The sequence below is a fragment of the Falco punctatus genome, assembly GCF_963210335.1.
Source record: "Falco punctatus genome assembly, chromosome: 2".
In the NCBI taxonomy this organism is placed as follows: Eukaryota; Metazoa; Chordata; class Aves; order Falconiformes; family Falconidae; genus Falco; species Falco punctatus.
In genome coordinates this window covers 37569863-37595838 of record NC_137581.1, presented here as the reverse complement: position 1 = coordinate 37595838, position 25976 = coordinate 37569863, and the positions used below count along the sequence as shown (strand labels likewise).

Sequence of the window (25976 nt, the reverse complement as noted above, 5' to 3'; positions counted from 1 at the left end):
TGTTCACTGGTACTGTTATCCCACAGGTGGGCTTGTTACCCAGTGCACAGCACTAATGTACACACTGAGTAGAGGTATTTCTATTCCTTTATTCCAGTTGTCACGAAGTAGTGAGCTAGGTGGTAACCCACAAATGCCTAGTTCCCGCTTCTAAAAACTTTCCGCTATTTATACGGTTTAGCTTACAAAGACATCGACCTTCATTGATTACAAGTTACCTAATTCATTACTTAGTTTCCTGTTTGTCAAATAATTTTCTTGCTTCTCATGTAATTAGTTTGCATGCTCATCCTCAACTTCTTTTTGGGGCTGGCGGATTTCTTGAGTTGGTGGTCACAGTCTCACCCTGCGGGAATTACCTTTCCCCTCGTTTTTGCTGAGCTCATTCCTCATGATGAACTTCCAGTCAGCTCATCTATCTTGTGGGAGTGCTTCCTTTTGAAGGTACTTTTTTGGACAAAGGATTTTTTGATGCTTAACAAAGCATTTAGCAGGATATACAAAAATACTTTTGTCTCGAATTAACCATTAACAACTCATTTGTTTCAATTGTCTTAAAGTCAAACTTCTAACAATACATTTGATTTTATTAATCATTCCCTTATTCATTGATGTCAGTACTAGTTGAATAAGCTCCCCTCTCTCAAGGGAGGCAAGGACATTTTCTACAAGGTAAGAACTGTGGCAAAGAGGTGACATTTGAAAGCAGTGACACTATGTATTCCGTAATTGCACATACAGTAAATGTCAGCTTCATAATTGTCTAGCTAGGTAACCAGATTTCCAAAAGCTACAGCAGGCAAGTTATATATTCAAAGCAGTCTTTTGAATATGCATCAGTGGACAATCTTAAATCTGTGAAGGGAGCTGTAAATTACCAACAATTTACCCATGTGTGTCTTTTCATTGTTTAGCCACACAGAACTTCCTGTTGGAAGACAATTACTGAGTTGATCTGTATAACAAAGAGGTCTTGTCACTTTTCAGAGTACTTCTAAAGTCTCTTCCATATTTGTTAAACAAGATTTTAGGTATAAATTTACTAGAGTCTTTCACTTCTGTTTTCTGAATGTTAAGAACAAGTAGTATCTAAACTCCTGCTTCTTGCTTCAAAGGAATTAAGAACTCTGATCTAAATAAAATAAATGATGTATTTATTAACTGAACAACAGCCACAATGCTCTTTATATTTCTTTGTTTTTCTCAAAGGGGTTATCTTTCTTTAAAAAAAAAAAAAAAAAAAAAAAAAAAAAAAAAAAAAAGTTAAATATTGGGTAGGGAATTTTCATCAGCTAGACATTAGAAATGATTTTTCTTTGGTTAAAAGACTCTACTGGGGACAAAATATGAGATGGAAACAGTGTAGCAGCCCTGACCTGAGTCTGTTTTGTGACTCAATTGATATCTGGTTAATGCAACATTGTTTAGTCAGCAATTCAAAAGATGTAGAGAAAGCACAAAACATTGCTTATTTAATTCTTTAAGCACACTTCCTAATTCATCTTTCTTTGCCATGTAAATGAATGTGTTCCCTTAATGTTCTGGGGATTTGCTTCCTTTATTGGGAGAACTGAGTTTCATTTTTTCCTGAGTGGTTGTTGCAACAGAGCAAAAATGTACAATGTAAAAGAAATACTGGAGTTATGTGTCTACCTGATTTTTTTCATTATATCATTATTAGATCTTTTTAAACAAACAGGAAAATTACCTGAAGTCCATGCAATTTCCCAGCATATTTTACTTCCTCTGGAAGTAATCTGTATTTTACTGGATTTGCAAAAACCAGGATTACTAATACATACTCCTCCTTTCTTTGAAAGACTGTAACAATGCCTTGTTAACATGGTCTTTCTGTTACAATGTTTTGTCATGCTATCTTAAAAAGAAGACATTTTTATAATGGTGAGGGGGGGGGTGTAATTTATCAGAGGAGAGAGGTTTTCTCCTGCTTTTTTGTCTCATATTTATCTAACTCTGTATATAGAGGAATCAAAGAAAAATTGTTATCTGACCCTACAAGTTTGACCATATTTGCCTTAAGTTTTCAAAAATCTAAACCCTGAGGTTTAGAAAACCAAGAGTGAATTTAATCTACTTTGTATTCAGACTTGCAGTCCTTGATTTTCTCTCTCCTTGTGGCATAGCAAAATGATAAAATAAGAAATTTAAAAGATAACATCGAGAATACTTAGTGTCATAAACAGGAGAATGGAATGAAATCTCAGCAGATTTTCAGCATGGGCAAATAATTATTCCAGAGTTTTTTCTTTTTATCTGTTTTCTTAAGCTTTATGCCTGTTTGCATTTGAAAAGAGGTGAGTGTACCTGGTATGTTACAGTACAGTGCACATACAGATATTGAATTAGTTCTGGAGAGATACTTTGTCTACTTGAAGCAGGATAGCTTGGAGGCCAGGAACAAATTCAGGTATCACAACACTGTTTGGGGATAAACAAATTTGAGTATCTGTGTACAGCACCTAATTGAGCTATGCAGTTTCAGGAGCTATGTCCAAGAATTTCAAGAAGCCTTGAACCGCAGAAAAGTAGGATACACTGCCACAATGAAGGATCTTTTCATAGGTTTCTTTTCTATTTCTAAAATCTGAATTAACTAATTTAATAGGTTATGTATTTTATATCTAGAATCAATTTGTCACTTGGGTTCTTCCCTGCCATTTGAGAACCTATACTGGCTAGAAAGACAGCATTTTCTGATAGTCGCTTTTCATAAACAGAAAGAAGGAAATCATTTTAAACAATCTGAAAATGGGATATGCCTCCTGTTTTACCTGATTTAGTGACAGTTTGTTTTATTTAAAATATTAGATGAATTTTTACTTTTCCAAAAGATAAGTTGTAATAGTGGGAAATTGAGAAGATTGTATTAATATCACGGAAATTTGCCACATGGAATGGAATGAAATCACTACTGCTTTGGTATAAACACATTGGATAAAAGAGTTTAATAGAAACACAGGTAAACTATTTGTTGGCAAGTGCTTGCCTAATGTGACACAAGCTGATAGGCTGCTGTCATGGCCAGAGCTTCCAGATGATAGTATGTATTTCACTTCAATCACTGGTTTTTTGTTGCAGGAATCATTGTCAGCCTTCCTCATTCAATATGAATATTTGAATTACTAGGCTTGGTAACATTTGTTATTTACAGTGAAATGCTGTGTGCAGGGGGATGCTAATGAACAAAAGGGAACTTTCCAAGGTTGTGGAAAACATGGTTTAAACCCTTTCCCTGAGGGAATAATTGAATCTACATAACCAGGGTCAAACACAGCTGAGTGAAACTTTTTCATACCCAGGCTGACTTTGGCACCTAAATTTCAGTGGAATTTTAGTAGTGTAACTGAATTTATTAACAGCAGAAGAAATTAGTATCGGAATAGTGTACCTTAACTGAGAGGCAGTGTTATGAGGTGCTACAGATCTCTGAGTGTCCTGGTTTCAGCTGGGATGGAGGTAATTTTCTTCTTACTAGCTGGTACAGCGCTGTGGTTTTGGATTTAGTACGAGAGTAACATTGATAACACGCTGGTGTTTCAGTTGTTGCTGAGCAGTGCTTACCCTAAGGCAAGGGCTTTTCATTGTCCCCTGCTCTGCCGGTGAGCTGGGGCACAAGGAGCCGGGAGGGAGCAGGGCCAGGACAGCTGGCCTGAACTAGCCAAAGGGATATTCCATACCATAGACCGTCAGGCTCAGTATATAAACTGGGGCCTGCTTATCGCTGCTTGGGGACTGGCTGGGCATCTGTTGGTGGATGGTGAGCTGACCACCGGTATTGTGGATGACTTGTTTTTGTTTACTTTCATTCCTCTGTCTTTCTTTTTCCTTTTCATTACTATTATTATTGTTGTTATGTTTTGCTTTATGTTACACTGTTCTTATCTCAACCCATGGGTTTTATCTTTTTCCAATTCTCCTCCCCATCCACTGGGGGTGGTGGGCTGTGAGTGAGCAGCTGCAGGGTACACAGTTACAGGCTGGGGTCAAACCATAACAGTCCTTTTTGGTGCCCAGCATTGGGCACAACGGGTTGATACAAGTCTGACTAGAAATGTCAGAAAAAATTTGTTGTAAGCATTCTTTAGATTAGTTTGATAATTGCTGGTCACAGCGTTGGTTTATTTGCCCTCAAAGTTGGTGTGCTTGTTCTTAAAGTTGCATCATGTAGTACCTTGCAGTATATGCTCTGTGTTGTGCTGTTTATCACCTGTGGGAACTGAGCTAAGGTTGTCATGTTGTACTTTGTAACACTGGCTTATGGTATGACAGAATCGCTGGTTGTGAGGCTAATCTGGTATCTGTACTCAGCATTGCCATCATCTCCGTACTTCAGGAGCCATCTATCGGAAGCTCTTAATAATTATACCTTTTAACTTTTCTCCCAGTCCATGGGGGAGACACCTCCCTTCATCTTCCCCTTCACCTCCAGGCTAAGTTTAATAGCTTTTGAGAATTTTTGAGAATTAATATCTTGGGATGTCCAAACCAGCATGTTCCTATTGCTATGTTTTCTGAATGTATACCAAGTCTTGTTTAAGGTTAAACAACTATTTAAGGATATCAACCCAGAGATCTGCCCCAAGACTGGATGAGTGGCAGGCGTGCGGGATAGTATGGGCAACTACCTAGGGACAGTGCACTTCCAGTGTTTTGGAACTTCTGCTGAACAAGTGCAGAATCTGGAAAAGCTAGTAAAAAAGAAAGAAGCTTTCTTAGGCATTGTGGATTTTTGGAGAATGCATGTTCCAAATCACAGTCTGGTTGTAAATCCCCTCTGTCAAGTGACCTGGAAGAAGAGTGATTTCAAATGGGGCCCTGAGCAACAGCAAGCTTTTGAACAAGTTACCCAGGAGAAAGTTCATGTAGTAGCACTTGGGCCAGTCTGGGCAGGGCAAGATGTAAAAATAAAAATGTGCTCTACACCACAGCCAGGGAGAATGGCCCTGCCTGGAGCCCCTGGCAGAAAGCACCAGGGGAGACTCAAGGTTGACCCTTAGGCTTTTGGAGTCAGGGATCCAAAGGATCTGAGGCACAACTGAAAAAGAGATACTGACAGTTTGTGAAGGGGTTTGGTCTGCTTTGGATGTCATTGGTACTGAAGCACAGCTCCTCCTGGCACCCTGGCTGCAAGAGCTGAGCTGGATGTTCAGAGGGAGAGCCTCCTTTACACATCATGCAACTGCTGCTGCTGAGTTGGCTGGGAAGTGTCAATCACTGCTAAGGGGCTGGCGGGGCATCAGTCAGTGGGGGTCAGCAGCTGTGTTGTACATCACTTGGTGTTTTTTCCGCTTTGGTTTTATTCCTCTCTCATTTTGTTATCTCCTTTTAAATTACATCATCATCATCATCAGTAGTAGTAGTAGTATTGAACTTTAATATACTTTATTATACTTCAATATACTTTAATATACTTTATTGTAATTATTAATCGGTTCTGATCTCAACCCACAGGTTTTACTTTTTTTTCCAATTCTCTTCCCCATCCCACTGGCGGCAAGGATTAGGGGAGTGAGCAAGTGGCTGTGTGGTTGCTGACTGGGGTTAAACTGGGGTTAAACAACAGTTAGCCAGAGAAATAAGTCTTCAAGGTGGAGACTGATGGGATATATCATTTTTCCAATTGTTTTCTCCAGAGGCTGGAGAAGAGATCAAAATACTTACTTATTAATACATAAAGGCTTCTATTGCTTTTATAACTTTGTATAAGGTTGGGGTTTTGGGGAGGGTTTACTGTAATCATATCTGGTGATTTATGTTTTTTAATGTTTCCTTAGTTTCAAAAGTAGAGATTCATCCCCAATACTTTACTTCAATTTGCTTTCTGTTCTGTGCATAAGAATTGTCTATTGATAAATTTATATCTAAAGACCTATTCTTATTTTAGTAGGTGCATTTTATTGCTGTCATTGCCACAGAAGGGAGACTTAATATTTTTTTTCCTACATTGTAAAATACAAATATTTTTTAATTCGCCTTTTCCATGAGAAAGTAAACTTTCTGGTGTCTAATCTTTCACTCCACCATCATTAGCTTGAGAATTGGGTGAGTCAATCTAATGATTCCAAACCTGTTCATAACTCTCATGAACATAATGCCAAATTAGGCTGATGGGGGAGCTGGGGGAGGACTCTTAAATTTTGCTCAGTATTTAAAAAACAATATAAGAATAAATAAGAACTACATCAAAAGAAATGCTAGAAGCTGGTAGAGTGCCCTATTCTTTCTTCTAGTCCTAAACTATTTGGGGGGGGGAGTATTGTTGGCTTTGAATTTGGGTGGTTTGATTTTTTTTCCCAATTTACATTGTGTGGTTCTGAAGTTGAGATCTACAGGGTCTGCTTTTCAGATGTACCAAGCATCTACAACTGCAGTGAAAACAGTAGGATGAAAGCACTAAGCACGTAAATTAAAAAAAAATAAGCTTTTTTAGCTGATCTCCCAAAATTAATGTATGCACTTAATATCTTGAAGAGATAAAATACCTCATAAATATAGATATACAATTTAGGGAGCTTAGGCTCCTTATACTAGCTAGAGAGAGGAACTTACCCGTCTTACATGGGAGTTAGCTTACATAAATTGTTAATAGTCCATGAATTCAGGCCTCTTAATTTAAAGTGCTTGAGGCTGAGAGACCTGAAGAGGTTTCTCCATGTTTTAATTCTCTATTTTTAATAAAGTTAATAAAACATGGCACAGTGCACTCAATACTGAAGAAAAAATAGCTTGAGTAGCTGTGCTTTAGGTTAGTACATTCCGTCCTAGGCAATGAATGGTACAAGTTCTTGGGGGGGGGGGGGGGGGGCAGGGAAGTAATTCTCTTACAATGCCTATATATAAAATTAACATTAAATTTGGATAGCTAACTTGGTCATGCTTCTAAATTCTAGTACTTTGATACACAGCTCTTTACTACAGAGTGTGTTTGTGTAATTTATATTATACTGCTAGCTGGAATGATAATATTTTTGAGTGTACTAAAGTTTCATTAGACTAGCTGGATTAAAATTAAATTAATCAGTACTATGGCTTTAAGTTACACAACCTTCCAGGTATGTAAGATAAGTTCCTAATTTCAGCATAGAGTAAATCAGGACTGATGCATGAGTAGTTGCAAACTTCATTGTGGCTGTTCAGCACAGAATAAAAAGTACTTTGCTATCAGTTAATCCCTAGTTTTATAATTGTACTGTAGATGGTAGTCTTCCCCTTTCCCTAAGAAATATAAAATCATTTTAATTCTGTGTGATCCATCATCAGGCAACTACTCAAAAAAATAACGTTCTTAAATGCTCTCAAATGTCCAGTAGCAAAAATAAATGAAGGGCAGAGTGCATTAAGGGATTTCCAGTTGTGTCTCACTGGACAGAGAGAACTGCTGTGAGAGAGCTCTTGGGATAGCTCCTACTCTTGCTGCCTTTAGCAATAGCTTCCTGACTAATCAGTCTCCAAGCTTACCCCAGTGCTTTAAGTCTGCTCTTTCTCTGTTGCCAGCTGCTGACTGAAAACAGGACACAGCCAATTACTCTCCGCTGAGTTTACCCAGTCTCTGTTTATCTGCCTAACAGCAGTTGCTCTGAGATAATTTTGTTGAAAACTTGTTATGTAGTGAGATCTCTTACTGTAAAATGTTGGGTTTGTTTCAGTGGGGTCAAAAATACATTAATCTTATGGTCTAAGATTGGTTATATTATTTGGAATAGTTGCTTCTTATGGGGTGGAAGATGAATTATTTTCTTCCTTTTCCACATTCTAATGACAATCAATTAGAAAAAGGTTTATCTTCATTATCAAAAGTTAAAAAAATAAATGTTAATGACTTTTTAATTGAGGATACTGCTAGCTATATCCTATATCTTAGTTTGGGATTTGATCTTTCTTTGTGGATCTTTTTTTCTGAAGCTGTGTGAGCGATACCGAATGATAGTTTTTCTTGTTCCCAGCCTCATCTTGTCACTTCCTTACTTTAAGCCCATCTTTCTTACTCATCTATCAGTGCTATAGTACATTAGCATATTCAACAGTACCAGTTAATTGTAGTATATAGAACATTTTACTCCTACTTCAGTCTGTAACTGCAGATTTAGCCCAATAAAAAGGCCATTTTTGATCTGTACCAATAAACAATGAAATGCACTGTGGCCTAAATGATAATATTACTTACTATAGAAGTCTTCTACACTCAACATGAGTCATAAAGCCACGGTGAAATCGTGCATGTTAAAGAAACTAAGCAACGAGAAAGGCTGCAAAGGGATCTAATCTTTTTTGGGAAAGCTATAGTAACACAAATTACAGTATACTTTTGTTACTTTTCTAATAACTGAAAGTACAAAGGGATGCATTAAAAAATTATATTTTAGCTACTTAAGAGAAAGCTAAACAAGAGGTGGTCAGCGATAACTTCATGTACTGTCCAAACATTGTAAAATGTTTTTTAAAAAAGTAGCCATACTGTTTATGTCCTTTTAAAGATCCAAGGGAAAGGTGGCAGGACAGGGTTCAAACATCATACACTTAGATCTCCCATCCAAAACTGTGTGTCACTCAGAGTCTGGATTTGCTCAGAAATTTCTATAAGATGCACTTTAAAGAACTGTAGCTCTGGTATTACACTGTACAATCCCACAAAGTTTTCTTCATCTGTGCTTCTACAATGTTAGTACATAGAGTAGTTGCAGAGTATTTTCTCTTATGCCTAACACTTCTCTGGTTTTAATTTAGCCAATTAAAAATAAACAAACAAACAAACAGGATTTACAACTTATTTTTAGTTTGCAAATCTTTATTGCCTTAGCTTGCATCGACATAGTGAAATTTATTATTCTGCAAGTGATAAGAAAACTTCTTTGGTCAAGAACACTTTTTAACTAGAATACTAACTGCATTTTATATGGAAATAACGTTTGACTAAAATTAACCTTCTGTGGTCTGGTTTCATTGCAGTTCAACTGAGCAAGTTAGGGAGAACAAGAGGAAAATACAAGAATGGAAAGCTTTTTAAGCTGCCAGTGTGTGTGTCAGTAAAGGGCACACTGCACTGCCTTATGCCCTTGTCTTCAGTTGCAGATTTCAGCCTGTTTGTTTGTTTGTTGTTTTTTTTTTTTTATTGATGGTGAACTCTCTTTACATCAAACTGTCCACCTTCAAATAACAGATTAAATGCTGTAAAATTTTATAATTTGTTACTTTTCTTGGAATGTGATGTCCATGCTAAGGGAGAAGACCACTTCAGGGTGCTTTATATTCGGAAAACACTGCAGCATTGCTGCCATAACAAGATTTTCAGATTTTGGAGCTAACGGTGTGCTTAGTACACTTGCATGAAGTATACCAGCAAGAACTAGAAAAACAGAAAAATATATTGCCCTCGAATTGTTTTGTTCCTTGTAGCACAGTGTATTCTGTTGTGTCAATTTCTGTTGCCTGTCTGTGGGAGAAAAAGCTTGGTGGTTATCACACCACATAACGTTAGAAGTATCATAATTGGTATTTCAAGTCCTTTTAACATGTTCTTGTTTGGTGTATCAAAGAAATCAAAATTGAGCTTTGAACCTATGCCATTTTCAATATATGTTGAAATTCTTCCTTCTTTTAAGGAAAATAATGTATACTTTAACATATGTTTTATGTGTCACTTCTGAGCAGTTTCTTGTCTTGGAGGTATATGTGTTGGGTAGTGCAGTGTTGGATTTAATATTAGTTCTTTTGCTTGTATAGAAGTGGTGTGTGAAAGTAAAAAAATTCACCCAAATAAAGTTGAAATATCTTGCAGTTTACTCAGTAAAACAGTCCAGGCTTATTAAGTCAACCTAAGAATAGAACTTCTATCACTTAAACTTTCCACTGGGATTGGAGTGCATATAATACCTTATTACTGATCAATTCACAAGAGATGTTCTATTGTAATTTGTATTCATGGGAAGTATCTGTGCTGGTTTTCATTTTACATTTTTGTAAATAAAAATCCATTAATTATTAACTAAAAATCGAGTGAACCTTGAAACTTACTGGATCACAGTGCAGCAATCAGCAGCAGTATGTTGTTTTTTGTTCAGGGATACTCTTTTATTTCAAATTTTTAGGTTTCCAATTAATATTGCTTATTTCTTTCCAGTTGGTGAATTAGATTTTCAGCACTTTAAGGAAACAAGAAATAAAATGGTCTAACCAATATTTTTTGTCAAACTAAATTAAAGCTTAAAGCAAGTTAATAAGACTATCTCCCAAAGCAGCGACAAGTTAATATATAAATTATCCAAGTGCCATCACTGGCACTTGTGATGTAAACTTCCATATTTCTTTATCAAGACCAGAGTTTACCTAAGAGTTTGATTTCTAATGCAATTAATTTAAAGAAAATGTGTTTATAGGTTTTTGCTTGTTTTTAGAAATTGATTGGTTTGTGCCCATTCCTTTGCTACTTGTGAATATGAAAAGAAATAAGAAAGTAAATTATTTCACAGAAACAGTGGTGCTCAAAATAAGATTGTGTTTTATCTTTTGATAGTCTCTTTTTTTTTTTATCTGCTCTGGTAATAGCTGTTCTCTGCATGTTAAAAAAGAGGGAGAGAAAACACTTATTCTGTAGAAAGAAATCAGTAAAGTATCTTCATTTTTGCTCTTTCCCTGCATATAGGAAGCTGTCAAAAAATGTGGCAGCTAACATCGTATCCAAACTGACTCTTGCAGGCTTCAAGTGTTCTACTTTCTTGTGGGGAGTATTTAATTACTAGCCAGTTCATTGGCCCAACTGCATCAACATGAGTCAGCTGAAGGACCATTTATAGCCATTATTCTGAGTGGAGTTTGCATTTGATAAATTCGTAAGTGTTATCCAAAAAGTAGTAAGTCTAAGATGTTTTAAAAGGTTTAAAAATTCACAGCAGCTTCCTGACTTAAATGTGTGGCCCAACATGAAAAAACAGCATGAGGTTTTCTGTTTTGTTTGGGTTAAAAGTTTTGAAGAGTGCTTCTGAAACACTTTACATGTTTTATTTTCTGGTACAATATTTTCAGTTAATTCAAATTCAGCTCAAATTAACAACTCCATGTGCTTTGGGATAATTAAATTACAGTCTTCTCTTATCTTGGCTCGCCATGCAGACTATTGCCCATCCCTAAAGCTGCCTTTACTCCATTGCTATAAGCAGCCCCATTATTTAGAAATAAATCTTTTCTTCTCCCCATCAGTTGTTGTGAATGTGAACCACCTGTGAAAAAAATCAGCATATTTGGACAGACTTCTTGTGTTTGTTTTTCTGGCTGTATTCCAGGTGGTTTTGCAGCTGTGTAAGGGAAGGAGTAAGGAAGGTATTTCAGCTGTTCTGCTTATTAAAATTGACCTGGCTGTACTGTGGGCTGGGGGGGGGGGGGAACACACATGAAAAAGACCATATTCTTATGAATTACAGTGGAAAATAAAGGTGGAGGGATGTGAAGTGTGGGTGAACAAGTATGTTATCCCAAGCCGCAGCCACAGTGTCGGGGAGCATCAGCCATGAGATGCCTCCGTGTCATCCGGGCAACCCGGGTTGCCATGGTGATGGTGGCCACGGGGCAAGTATCAGTTGCAGCTGCAGCCGCTTGGCCCTCCTGGGGCTTCAGATGCCAGCTGAGCATTAGCGACCTGCCAAACCTTTGGCTGGCAAAATGCATTCATTCCTGTCTGAAGAGTCCTGGCCAAAGGCAGCTGCTGGGTTTCAAAAGCTGTTGCACATTTAGCAAAACTTTCCAGTCATGGTTGTTTCTTTCTGCTGGTTGGCAAAAAGAAGTGATACACACAGCTTAAATGGCAAATTTGGAAAACATACTAACACTGGTACTACACCAGGGAAACTAGTGATGAAACATTTTTTTTTTAATTATTTTTTATTTATTTATGTAGGAATTCACATGGTTACTAGTAGCACAGGCACTTTAATTGCCCTCCATGAAAATGGAATAAAAATGAAATTGACTCTTATTTGTTAATACATAGCAATGAGCTTTGATGGTAGGTACTAATACGGTCACGTCACTTATCCTGCACAAGTAGGCATTATCTGTAGTTACAAATACATGTTGTATTTATTCACCTTTAAGTGGAGATTTTAAGCCATGTGTCTTTGCATATGAGAAAAAGTCTTAAAAATAGCCAATTACATTCAACATTAAAAATTTCATCAGAGGAAGGCATCATTTGTGTTTATTTCTGAAAGGTGAAAATTAGTTCACAGTTAAAAGCAGTTTTGTATTTTCAGGCAACTGAGATTTGTATTGCCATTATACCACATAAACTGGCATAAAAGGCAGAATGTTTACCTTTCTGCTTTTCTTTGCTGTCTGTGCACATATACCTGTTTATAACATCCAGTTGTCTCAGTTCATTCCTTCAACTCCAGAAAAATGTTTGAAACTGCTTGTAAAATGAGGATTTTATTGGGTTGGGTAGCTTTTGTTTGGTGGTTGGGGCGGGGGTGTGTGTGTTTGTCATTTTGGTGATGTTTTGGTCGGTTGGTTTGGTTTTGGGGTGAGGGCAGAGCATTGTTGTTAAAGTTGTGATGAGATACGAAGAAAGATTTAGGAGAAATCTGAGGCTGAAGATAAATGTGGTAGCTCTTCCTTAACTGAGTCTGCCACTGAACAGGAAGCTGACTGCCATCAAGCACTTCTGCTACTGTAGATGTATTTCGGGAGTGGGGGGAGTTATGGAATGGGTTACTCACTGAGGAGTTTGTGTGTCTCATTACTAAAGAGAAATGTCTGGAGCAGAGCTGTGCATACCTCTTCTTTTTTCTGGTGGGAAGACAAAGAGAGGGAAAAAATTACCAAAAAAGTACATTTTCCTGCATTGCATTGAAAACTGAAATTTCTTTCCATTTGGCATGAAGTATTTGCTTTTCTGAGAGAAAGGAAGAAAAGCAATAGAGAAAGGAGGAGATGGATGTTACTGCCTTTACTCAACACCCATATTACTTTGTCATTTAGCCAGGATATGAGAAACACAGATTCAGTTTCTTTCCTTTGCTTGAGAATATTTGTGAATTTTCTAGAAATAAACGAGTCAGCTACTTTTTGCCAATCGGTGCATGCTCTGAGTGTTGACTAATAGTGGAACAGTCCCAATGGGCTGAGAGTTTAAGTCTCAGTGAGAAATGGGTTTCACAGAGTTTCAAGACATCCAGCCACTGCATTGGATCATCAACTAACTGTTTAGGTGAAGGGACAAGGTTTATGGCCTCAGTTATTACAATGTAGATAATCCTTAGGTCACAGCATAAAATCTAAGATTTAGATTGATCTGTGGGCTTGTTTTGTGAGGTGCAGGATTTTGTGGGGACAATGTGTTAGTAAAATCAAAAAAACCCCATACCTGCAGCCTTTCTTTTCAAATCTATTCATACAACCCTTCTTTTTGTAATAACCATTGAAAACATGCCACAATAAATGACTGTTTCTTTTACCCATCTTTGGAGAAACACAATCCCAAGGCACCTTTCCTGAATACCTTGGGAATAAAAGATACTGTGTTTGACATAGTTCTTAAGATCATAGGACCAGTACTACTACTTTATGCTTTTTTTCTTTCTTTTCTTTCTTCTCTTCTGCAGGTTTATGTTTTGCTAAGGATTCAAATGAGCATAGTGACTTCTGAGGAAAGCTACTGTTCTAATTTCACTTCAAATCTTTCCAGATCATCTCCCTCATTGCCCTTTTCTGGGTTCTTCATGGGAGAAATTGGTTTAAAAATATTATGTACCAGTTTAGGTAGAAGCAAGATAAATTCTTCTACAGTTTCAGGAAAATGTTTATGGTATTTTTCTTTCAAATAATCGTCAATATGAATTAAGTTCTGGTGTGCAAGTACTAACCAGTCATTTCCTGGGTATTTTATATATTTGTACTTTTTTTCTTCTTTTCTAGCCATTAGTTATAGTTAAAATAAGCATTGAAGAGCACAGCATAGGTTTCTGATGTCCCCACCATATTTTCCTACACTAACAGAAGGATATAAGGTAGCATTTAGGTTAAGCTTTCATCCCAAATGAAGATGTCCTTCCTGGTCTATATATTCTATGAAAAAAAGATAATCTATTCTTTCTTGGGTCTTACACTGTAATGCTAGCATCTTCCATCATTTCATCAGCCTACTCAATTCTTGAAATTAATTCCTAGGTTTTGATACATCTGTGACAGTGAAACATAAGGGAAAAAAACCCTGGCTTTTTTGAACCTTAAAGATTCGAGTAATTGGTTGGCAGTGGTAAGATACCGCTTTAGGCATAAGTGTTCATTTGGATAGCAGGTGAAGTTTTTTGACTTTCCATAATGTAAGAGAGCAGCTTGTGGTTTAATTCACCTGTGGCATTCTAAATTTGTATTTCACTTGTTCCTTTAAATCCCAAGGGTTCTTTGATGTCTTAGTGTACCTGTTAAATACAAAATATCCAAGAAGGCTGTTAGTCAATATAATTTGCCCTAGGTACCCAGGGAAGGAAACTCAAACGAGACAAGTCATGTGGAAACCAGTTATAATCTCTTACCTTGCTATAAATACAAGTGGAAGATCCCAATAGATGCTCAGGTAAAAAAAAAAAAAAAAAAAAAAGAGAGACAGCCCTCAAGAACATCAGAAAGGGAGTTTCAATCAGCCTGCATGCATGACTTGTTTTTTGTTATTTTGGGGTTTTTTTGTAAAGTTGGATGTCCCAAAACTTACAGAAGGAGGAACAGGATTACCTGTTGATCAATCAGTATTCTCCTCCAGAAGATAACATAATGTAATGTTCTCTTATAGAAGAGTTAGATGTTAATGGAGCTATTTCCTGATGATTTAACTACCTATTATTAATGTTATGGATCAGAAATAAACTTTCTAAGTTATTTAAATAAGGACTTATTTTTGTCAGTGCGAGTATTACTAATCCAAGTAGTAACATTACTATAAAGTACCACTATAGAAGTGTCGTTGTTAATCCAAGTGGAAATATAACATGACTTGTGTCCCAAAATTCAGATATGAATCATTAAAACAGCACACATATCCCATCCTCCCCCCCCCCCCCCCCCCCAACATCTGAACAGTGGTTTGCTGCAAAACCAAGTGTGAAATTTTTATTTCTTAAGTTTACACAATAACCTGATAAATACCACGGTTCAGAGCTTCACACACTGCAATGAAATTGAAACATTCACCAACTGCTTTACGCAAATGAAGATTGCAATTCATTTAGTGATACAATTCTTTTCAGGTCAGCCCTGGAAACATTGATATGAAGCAGATCCCTGTGTTAAGATATGTAGCATCTCTGTTGCCACACAGTTCATTGTGCCACTTAGTAGATCAGTGAGTTTACTAATTTATATTTGTAACTACTCATGATGTTTTAAAATATTTCAATTATTCTTTTTCATGTTTGTAGAATATTGAAGATCTACTTCTTTCTTGTATAGTATTGATATCGTAGCTGTGTGTAGTAGGAAGAATACAGAGCTCATCTATCACCTCATGCTTGAAAAGTCTGAGTTTCCTTGAAATGGTTCACTGTTCTAACTTACACGTATAATTACTGTAAGGCCATAGTAATGGGTCAGAAAAAGCAATTTCTTTTTGGATCAAATGATAGTATTACCTAATAAAGAGAGAATTCCCTGCAACGATAGGTGTAGATATATCATTAAGATTATAGAACATGATTCTCTTGGTTCCTCCTCCCATCTTTAAAAATGATTGATACTTTATATTTTTTAAATGTTGCTCTGGTGCCAGTGTATAGGAGATTCTAAAAGAAACCAGTTTTGTACATTAACCTTCCTGAATAGTTTATGAATAGTTAGAAATTTATTATGATAAAGTCAACCCAGATGGACTGAGTAGAGTTGACAGCACCTTTCTGAGTGATGAAATTGCTATTGATTTATGACAAATGCCAGTAAAAGCAGGCAGGGACTGTTTTGTTGCTGTCAGATGAGAACTGAAAGTAGGCAGGTTTTGTTATCAATCATTTGTTGTCGGTGTAAGACAGTGGCAGGCTGTTATAATTTATTTGATAGCTCCATCTGATTTGAGCAAGAGTGGCCGCTACAGATTGTGGCAATGCAGCTGTGCAGAGAATTGACATGAAAAGTAAGTGACATGACTCCTCAGAGGCAAAGTTATATGATTGAAAAGGGTATGTTTGTCAAAACATTTTATACATCAGGATTTTCAGACTGAGATGCAATTTATTGATAGGATTCAGTTCTGAGGTTAGTCTGGAAATGGGTTTATCATATATTGTGGCATTATTTAATAGGTGTTTTATGACCTAAAAGGATTTGCATTGGTAAAGAGACGTTTTTCTCTTTTCTTTGCCTTGAACAGCAGCTTACATGATTTCATTCAGTTTAGTCTTTTGATGAACCTTTTCCCCTGATATACTCTCTGTCCCAGTTATGCCTACTGTGACTGTAGAGTATCACTATGACACTTTGATCCTCTTTAATAGGCTGAGTTTTGGTTTTTTAAAAAAATAAATCATGGGTATTGGAGACCTGATAGGACTATTGGATAAGGCTTTTGGGACTTAATTCTGAGGTAACTCCAAACTATTCTTTAGTGTAATGTCCAGAAAACCTTACTTGTTTCTCTGTGAATATTTGATTCCTGAACAATTTTGAAGTTTGAAGTTCCAACTACTAAGTTAATTAACAAAGACAGATTGTAGTCTTCACTGTTCCTTACAAGGGTAAGGATTATAGAATTTGAAAACACTGCAAAGAATTATCTTAAGAAATATTCAAAACATGTTTTGGTATAATTGCATGGAGGTCATGGATTCTTTCCCCACTTCCTTGTTTTTCAGTATGAAGTATAATGATTAGAAACAGACTTTACTCTCAAGAAGAACTGTATTTCATTAATTATTTTATGTATGTGAGAGCTTGAGAGATGAGAAAGCATTATATACTTTATATAAACTGGGGATTCATGAGCTGGGGAGGTATCAGACAAGTAAGTAGGTGGAAAGATCAAACTTATTTTTAAATTCCACTGCAGTGTATCTGTAAGAAAAGTCAGCAGTTCTCTGACTAGAGTAAGGAAAGTATTTGTGCAGTAAAAAAAAAAGTGAAATAGTGATGCCATTTACCAGTTTTAAAAAATAATTCAAACAGTAAATGTAGAGCAGGGCTGCTAGGATAACACGGAAGAATACAGACTCTTTGAAATTAAGTGATTGAAACAGCCTGGTTTGTTTAGTCTAACAGAACAAAGGCAAGAAGTGTATTTGTACAAATATACATGTGTGTTTAAAATAGACACATATATATTATATACAATGTAAGTATATACAATTATGATTTATACAATATGTATTTTATATATGTTCGGGAGGATAAATGTGGGAGCAGAAAAGTTGAGTTGAACAGACAGCATAAATACAAGAGCAAAGGAAGATGAGTAGGAAGTGAAGTTTTGAAAATATTCTAGTAGGATGGATGGTCAGTCAAATGTTTTGAAATTTCATCTATTCATCAACAAGTTAAAGTATATTAGCATCATCATTGAATATAATACAGAACTGGAATTTCTTGAGACTTATATCCTATAGTTTTAACTGAGATTTTTCCATACTCATTTGTAATCTTTCCCAGTCTATGTCTGTGTGCTTACAAGGCTCATCTTCTTTTTTAGATAAAATACCCTCTCAAAAAGAGATGACCATTGGTTGAGTTTGTATTACAGAAAAAAATGGTGGTTTTTTGTACTCCAAAAATCAAATATAACTAGATCTTTAAAATATATATAGCTTCCGTAAATTCTTTCAGTTTTATTAAGATCTCCATGTTATAAAAAAAAAAAAAAAAAGAAAAAAAAAGTTGTTTTATGCTGATGGCTATTCATTTCAGAGCAGCGTTATAGATAGGATGAAGAAAGAAAAGACAACTGATGGAGGTAAAGAGGGATTATATTTCATACTGCTTCTAAAAAAATCCAGTTCAATGAGGTTGTTAGGCAGATAAGAAGTGGAAATCTGCTTCAGTTACATGGGTGTTTTGATAAAACACTTGAAGCCAAGATTTAAAGACACAAAAGGAGTATTGAAGTCTGCAAAAAACCTGGATAGAGCAAGAAAATTGAAACAACTGGGATTAAAGATGTAGGTAAAGGCAATATTAGGGGTATAATCTTGAAGAACTTGAGTTTCTACAACTGAAAAAACTTGTTGTGAGATCACTGTCCCAGCTCTTAATTATGTTACTCTAGGAACAGATACCCAAGAAACCCTGTGAGAAGAAAGTTTCTGAAGAGTTGGGATCTAAAATATCTGGACTTCATGTAGTCTGTTCATCATCTCACATTTTACCTAGACGCAACCACAGCAAGGCATCAGAGCACAGGTGTAATACACTACTTGAGATTACTGAGTGACTGAAAAAAATCTAGAAATCCTGATTGAAAACCTTACACAACTTAGAAAACGATGCATTTGGTTCCTCTATTTTTATGCTACATTTATATTAAAAAGTAACACACTAAATCCAGTCAATTTAAGCTGTAAAAGAACCCTGGAAGGTCTGTCCCACAAGAAGCAGGTCTGGAACTTGCAGAAGACAATCTGGTTTAATTAGCTGCAACATTTAAGGCACTGTTCCAACATGCTGAAGTTCATGAGTTTTGATATAAGGTGGAATACTGAAATATCAAAACTGCTTGTGTCAAAGGTGATTGTGCTTAATGATGTATCTAAACCAGTGGTGCTTCTGTGTCCTTGTCTCACTTCATCTGCTACACTTCATCATTAATGCTCATCTCTTTATGCTTGTTTCCACAAGCAGGGTATTTTTATATCCTGTGATTTGTTTAATACACTAAGTTCCCCAGTTGAGTAGAATACTTGCTCGTTATGGAGCTGGCGCTGCTCTGAGGACTCCTACGGAGACTTAGAAGTAAAACTGGGTGCTCTGCACTTATGATATGCTCATTATGCTATCAGTTTCTAACCCTTACCTCCCACCTTTCCCCAGAAAAAATCTGAAAAATCACTTCCATTATTCCATCATTAAACTTGTATTTCTTTTCACCACTAATGCACAATTTTTGTTTTCCATTTGCTGTTTTAGACTTCTGTGTTCTCTCAACAAAATTTGAAGCAAGTCATTAGAATGCAACATTGATACTCCAACTTCTGATTAAAGGGTACAAATTTTAGAAATTCCTCATCTTCCCTTAGATATTGTGAGCCCTCCCTTCTTTGGGTACAACTATTTGACATGAGCCATATAAAAGGAATCATTTCCAAAACCAGTATTCATACTAAATAGATAAGAAACCATTAAAAAGTAAAATCAGGATTTGCATTAAGCTGTAAGCTTACCTGTAAGCTAAGTAAGGTGTGGCATTTGAGCTTAGTTACAGATGGCTAAAATTAATAGCTTGTTTACGTTAATGCAATTTCACTACTTTAGCAACTTGTTATGAAGATAATGTGTAGCTACCAATTTTTCTTAGTGTATTTATTCAGAGACTCTCCTTCTGGTCACCTGCATTAGACCATTAACATTTCAGAGAGCATTTCATTAACATTTACAAAGTATGTCATCAGACTTTTCTTTGACTTGATATAACTTCAGACCAAATCACCTCTGAGATTTCCCTAGGTGCTTCCTGCTTCTGAAGCTGGCATGTCAAAAGCCCTAGGAACTTGCATGTTTTTCGATTAGAATATAATGATGGGACTGCAATTCAGGCAGAGCTTTGAAGGAAGTGCATCAAAAGACACCAAAGGCTCCCTATTTATCTTCCCATTATATAAGAATGTAAAAAAGAATAAAATAATTATGTATGTAGTGAAAAATGAGAAGTGGTGGGTGAGCCAAATGACCTTAAAAACTTCAAAACTCATTTGTATCCTGCCCTCAGTGTCCTCTGAAAAAGTGCATCTCTCCTTCATCCCCTTCCATCCTGTGTTAAGAAAGTTGGCTGAAGCTGAGCATGATTACTTCCTCAAACAAGAAGAAAACTGCCCCATCTCCAGAAGGTTTAAATTCACATGCTCTGCAATGGTCAGGAGATTTTTTAACAGGCAGCCTTCCTCCGTGCTGGTATGGTCTTTTCACGAAATGGACGTTACTGCACCCATGCAATGAACTATGAACAGACCAACTGTTCTGCATCTTTATTTTTCAGTCTTACTCCCCGTTCCTCTTTGAAGGGTAAGGCCACCCTATATTGCAGTAGATTATATATTTACAGTTTAATACTTTGTGTTAGGAGTTTTCAGGGGACACATTTTAGCTTGAAATTTTAATTGTATGCACTTATATCTGATTATATATTCCATTTCTACTTTCTGTGGCTTTATTATTATGTTTTTAATGGTTTACTGTCCCTTATTGCTTTACAAAAGACCAATGCAAAAGAGGAAATTGGTAAGCTAAGCAAGGTAAATAATGCAGAATGTTTCCTTATAGGAGGGAAATTATTTCCTTTATTTCTTTGAATTGTGGTCGGTCAAATGCGATTCCTAAGTTTGTTGTGTCCTTTTTCTAAAGCACTTCAAAACATTTAACCAGATACTGATGCCTAACTAAAGCCTACCAAGTTACTGAACAATCTCCATCATTCTGTATCTTCCTAAAACCTGATTTTCACCATATTTTGTCTGTTTTCTTGAACAGAGAGGAGAATATAAAAAATGCCCCTCCATTCTTAGAATGTTATTTAAGATTCTGTGTTCTGAAACTTCACAAATCTAACACGGTGATCACCTATCATAATAGCTTTACATTAAGACATTTTACTAGGTCTTTCACTCAGCCATTTCCCATTTGTATGCCTGCATACATATGTGTGTACGCTTATAATATGTTAGGAACTGTAACTTTTCAAAACATACATTATTGCATGATAAACATGTATGTATCTCAAAATCTGCCCTAGTCGTGCCAAATTTTCTGTAGTTTGAGATGTCTTCAATTGAATATTTCAAGTATGTGACTATAATACTCATTATCTGCTTCCACATCAGTTTCAATATGTTAATGTAATGCATGTTGTCTCCATGTGAAGGTATATTCCAAATGAAAAGAGCTAGCTTTAGAAGTTTTGTAGGTTGTGGTATCTAATGCTGCTATGAGAATAATATATATAATTTGTATTTGTGTGTTGCTAGAAAAGGGTCTAAATACACTGTATGCATAGTAAAAAAAGAGAGAAGGACTGTTCCTTAGTAGGCTGGTAGCCACCTGATCTATGGATAATTTAAAATGGAGTCGTATCCCAATTCAAGGAGAAAAAGTAAGGGAATACCTTCCAGAAAAAACCAATAATTATTCCTAATCATCCTGTTGGGAATTCTGGGGAGCTAATAATCTGTTATTTTAGTTTGAGACTGGAATTCTAATCTAAGATAGGTAATACTAAACTATTTAGTATTTATTACTTAATTAACTATTTAGATTCCCAAATAGTTATTCTATCAGTCACAGAGGTTTAAAGAATAACTATTTGGGAAACTAAACATTGAAGTATTATAGCTGGGAATGGAAGTGGGTACGTGGCATGATTTAAACACCTGGGTGTTTAACTACCATTCTTATATTAAAAATTTTACTTCTACCAAATGTTCTGTGAGTATTTGCTTATTGCATAGCTCACCAGCTCATTCACTTATTTGCTTCTTTATAATTTCCATATTCATCACTACAGAACTTTACATTGTAGAAATCTAATGAAACAGGTTGTTAAATATAATACTTTGAAAGAAACTCAGTAGCCAGGAAGAAAACTGCAGAGAAAAAAGGGAGAAGAGTTCTAATCAGCTCTGATAGAGCCTGACTGACATAGTAGTATATGTTGTACTTCATTTTGCACATAAATAGAATTTTAGCTTGTTCTGATGAAAATTCTTACATAGTTTTAATTTGTTTCCTTGGTTTAAAGGTCGTTCAGACTTCTAATGTTACTATAGCAATCATTTCCAAATGAACTCAATATATTATTTTGTTCATATGTTGCTCAAGTTGATTTGGAGTATTTATAAATTCTTAGAATATCACTATACATGTATGTTCTACCATTACACAAAAAAAAACCCTGAACTTTGACTCTGTAGGAAGAAAGAGACAAATGCTTCAATGCAGGCTGCATTGACTATAAGGCTTAAGGGAATTTCGATCATGCTTTCACTAGGACTCTGCAGTACAACTCTGTTCTTCTGCCCTTGTTTTGTATCTGTCCAGCTTCCCAGAAGAATGAGTTTAAGTGAGAGTTGTTTGACTCTTTTAGATACTTAAACAATTAACTTTAGAGTTGTCTCTCCTAACTCTATTTATTCTCACTGTGGAATTTCTGTTAATGAACACCAGAAGGAAGTTTCCTTTAAAATGCTGGTTCACAAACATAATTTAACTGCTAGCACATTATCTTCTCATTGATGCTTTAACAAGAATTAAATGAAGTTTCATGTTCTGTGTGACAGGTGGGCCACAGGTTTTTTTCAACAAATCCATATATACCTTATTAGAAATCTTGCTGTACTACCTTGATTTTAAGTAAAACAAAATATGGAGAAATAATAAATTCACTTTTTCTCATGGTGGGTAGCTGTTCTTCCTTTCACTATACTTAAGAGTCAGAAAACTTATGGATAGTTACGAGTGTGTTTAATCTATTTCCCTTTCACACAGTGAGTTTGAGCATAGACATACCATTCTTGATAGAGATTTCTAAGATAAAATTAGACAAATGCATCCAAATTGGACAAAAAGAACAGCACATTTGTTTCTTTTTTGCTTCTTTGTTCCTTTTATTTTGTTTCTTTGTATATGTTTGAAGACCTATTACTGAATGGAGTCGCTTACTGTAGAAGATGACAGACAGCATTGATCTTGGGAATAAGAAAGGCTTAAGTGGCCTTTTGAAGTACCTTTATCATCCTGTGGTTTGCTTGGTATTTTGTTGTCTGTAGACTAAACAGTACAATTTATGTTTTCTGTCTGTTCTTGTACATTAAGATTTTTATTAGACTCTTGATATTTTAAACGGAACAAGTCAACGTCTTTCTTGTAGTTCAGTGTCTAACAAAGACCTGAAGTTGATGAATGGGAGAACTAAGGCATGATTTCACATATCTTAAAAGATGATGCTTTTGTTCATACCTCCTAGAAACAGCCTGACATTTTAACTTGCGTTGAGCAAGTCTCTGACACTTCTTTCTTTTGTTGTTATTAGAGTCATGACTTTTGCATTCTTCCAGTTTTCTTAAATCTCGTCTAAAAAAGTTACCAAGTATAGCTGCAATTTGCTTTGAGGTTACTTTAGTGCCCTGGGTCTGATTTTATCTGACTCAGATTTCTGTGGGGTTTCTTAGAAAATATCAGAGCTAGCTGTGCATCAGTGCTCTGTCACTGGTATTAATTATGTTCAAAATATAATTTTAGTGAACACTGAAGTAAAAGAAGTTATTAAACATTTCTGCTTTGGTGGCCTCATCCACTCAAAGCTTTCTTTCCCTTTTGAGTAATGAACTAAGTCTTTATTTGGTCTCCTTCTCCTTATCAGTATACTTAGGGTGATATTTTTTTTCTTCTTTTTCTTTCTTAGCTAGTTCTATCTCATTCTGTGCACTGATAGTATTTTGTCCTTGCACAATTGCATTATTCTTTTTATATTCATCTTTAATAATTCTATCCAATTACCATGGTTTGTACTTTTCCTTTCTGAAGTCATAGAAGTCTTTGTGAATTAATCAAGTTGATTTCTTACTATCTTTTCTGTAATTTCTCTGCCTTGAGATAATGGGATTTTTTACTTTTATATTGCATTTTTAAAAACATGTCAGTATTTTTGAGCCTCCTTTCCCCTATTATTTCTTGCTATGGGAACTTTCTTCTGTGTAAAAATAACATGGGCAGTGTCTACAATGAAGCTAATAAACTTGTATTTATTTCTTCTTTTCTAAAGCATTTTTTTGACAATATAAAATATTTCTAGCATTAATCTGAATTAAAAAGTTGGTGTTCCAACTTATTTTTATTAGTAACACTAATCATTTCCCTCTTAAAGGTTGACTACAGTGCTATATCCTATGACTTAAAAATGTTCCCTTTTGAAAAGAAAAAATCTTCTGGAGAAAGCTGTTTTGGTTTGGGTTTTTGTTGGTTTTTTTTCTCCTTAATTACAGCTGAGAAAAGAGAATATATAGGTTGTCTGATACCAGTTCAGATTTCTGGAGTATGTCAAAAACAGCTCTCTGGTAAGATTTCTGGTTGATAAAATTTCACTTAAGCAGTTGAGATAAGTAGCTGTTCATACCATTTTTTTGGTCTTCAGATAGACCAGCATTGAAGATGGATAGCTGTCATGCTTTTACCCCAGCCACCAACTAAGCACCACGCTCACTTACTCTCTTCCTGTCCCACTGCCACCACCCCCACCAGCTGTTGGGATGGGGAGAAGAATCAAAAAAGGTAAAACCCATGGACTGAGATAAGAATTGCTCATCACCTGCTGACCAATGCCAAGCCAGTCCCTACTCGGAGACTGGCATCCTCTGGCCAACTCCCCCCAGTTTATATACTGAGCCTGACATTCTGTGGTATGGAATATCCCTTTGGCTAGTTCAGGCCAGCTGTCCTGGCCCTGCTCCCTCCTGGCTCCTTGTGCCCCTGCCCACCGGCAGAGCATGGAAACTGAAGAGCCCTTGCCTTAGGGTAAGCACTGCTCAGCAACAGCTGAAACATCCCTGTGTTATCAATGTTATTCTCTTACTAAATCCAAAACCACAGCGCTGTACCAGGTAATAGGAAGAAAATTAACTCTGTCCCAGGCGAAACCAATACAGTTTTATACTTTTAAAATATTTTTTAATGATTTCAAATAGCAAAAGTGAAGGAAAGATGCATTTTTAGTGGAATTTGGGAAACGCAGAACATTTTAGCTTATGAATCTGAGAACACTTGATAGTTAATGGTTAATGTGCACACCAAAGGACGCAGCTATCCTTGACTTTGACATATTATAAACTTACCTTTACTATACTCTTCAGCATATCAAATTCAACATTTTTATTGAATATACCTAAGAACTTCCCCATCTGTACGTTTCTTCTACTTTTTCAGACTTACTGTTCTATGTATTCTAGCATATGTGCAGTACATTGATGGAAGTTGTTTGCCAGTTATTTTTCTGAGCTCTAGGTAATCCTCTGATGCTATAGAATAAGTTTAGTGATGACATATTGGTCTCATTCTGAGTGGAAAGTATTGGAATATGTTATGCAATAACTACACAATAATTTCATTAGAGATGAAGATGTGATATTTTCCATTAAAGTTACCATATGAGAGTTTGATAAATGAGTAATTAACTTTACAGCCACAGCAGCTGACCAGCATTAACACGATGTTCTTCATCTTCACCATGTGGAAAATGATTCTACCATTCAAGAAAAAGTCTGTAGGTTGTTTCTAGAACTTCAATGCTAGAAAAAATTGCTTTTCAAATATTTAAAGGAATATAAAAATAACACTGCAAACAAGTTCTGCCATGGAATTAAGTAGTTATTTTGCCAAAGAGGTTACATAGACGTATTGTAGGTGTCACATTCATGATGAATCCTTCATAATCAGTTACAAGGGAAAAGAAGCCTCTTTGAGGATTGTGTTGCCAACATGTAATTGGGAAGAAAAGCAGCCAGGTGACAAACTAAATACATCTAATATCAAATTAAAATTGTTTTCTACTTGCTGAAAGTTTATAGCCTGGAAAACCACAGTACAAGGTTTAGCAGCAGCAGCGTAGGTCAGGAGATGTTGAATACAGCCTGCATTCAAGGAGATTGATATAAATTTAGCTAGACAGAGAGGAACTTGCTAAATAGAAGAGAATATGTTTGTCTGTTCATTGAAAAGATCTTTTTATTTGAACAAAAGAAGTTTAATTCCTTATTTTAGGAAGGTTAAAAATGAATTTAAAAAATACCATTGTT

The 25976-nt window shown here is 35.9% G+C and overlaps 1 protein-coding gene and 1 long non-coding RNA gene across 2 annotated transcripts in view; one reads left to right on the top strand and one right to left on the bottom strand.

Moving 5' to 3' along the window:
- DIAPH3 (diaphanous related formin 3) overlaps window positions 1-25976 on the top strand; it is a 254448-nt gene that overhangs the window by 192009 nt on the left and 36463 nt on the right. The gene's annotated exons all lie outside the window — the stretch shown is intronic.
- LOC308059211 overlaps window positions 1243-25976 on the bottom strand; it is a 126502-nt gene continuing 101768 nt past the window's right edge. The window contains exon 2 of the long non-coding RNA XR_013926173.1: window positions 1243-24706. This is a non-coding gene — a long non-coding RNA (uncharacterized lncRNA). The remainder of the gene's footprint in view (window positions 24707-25976) is intronic.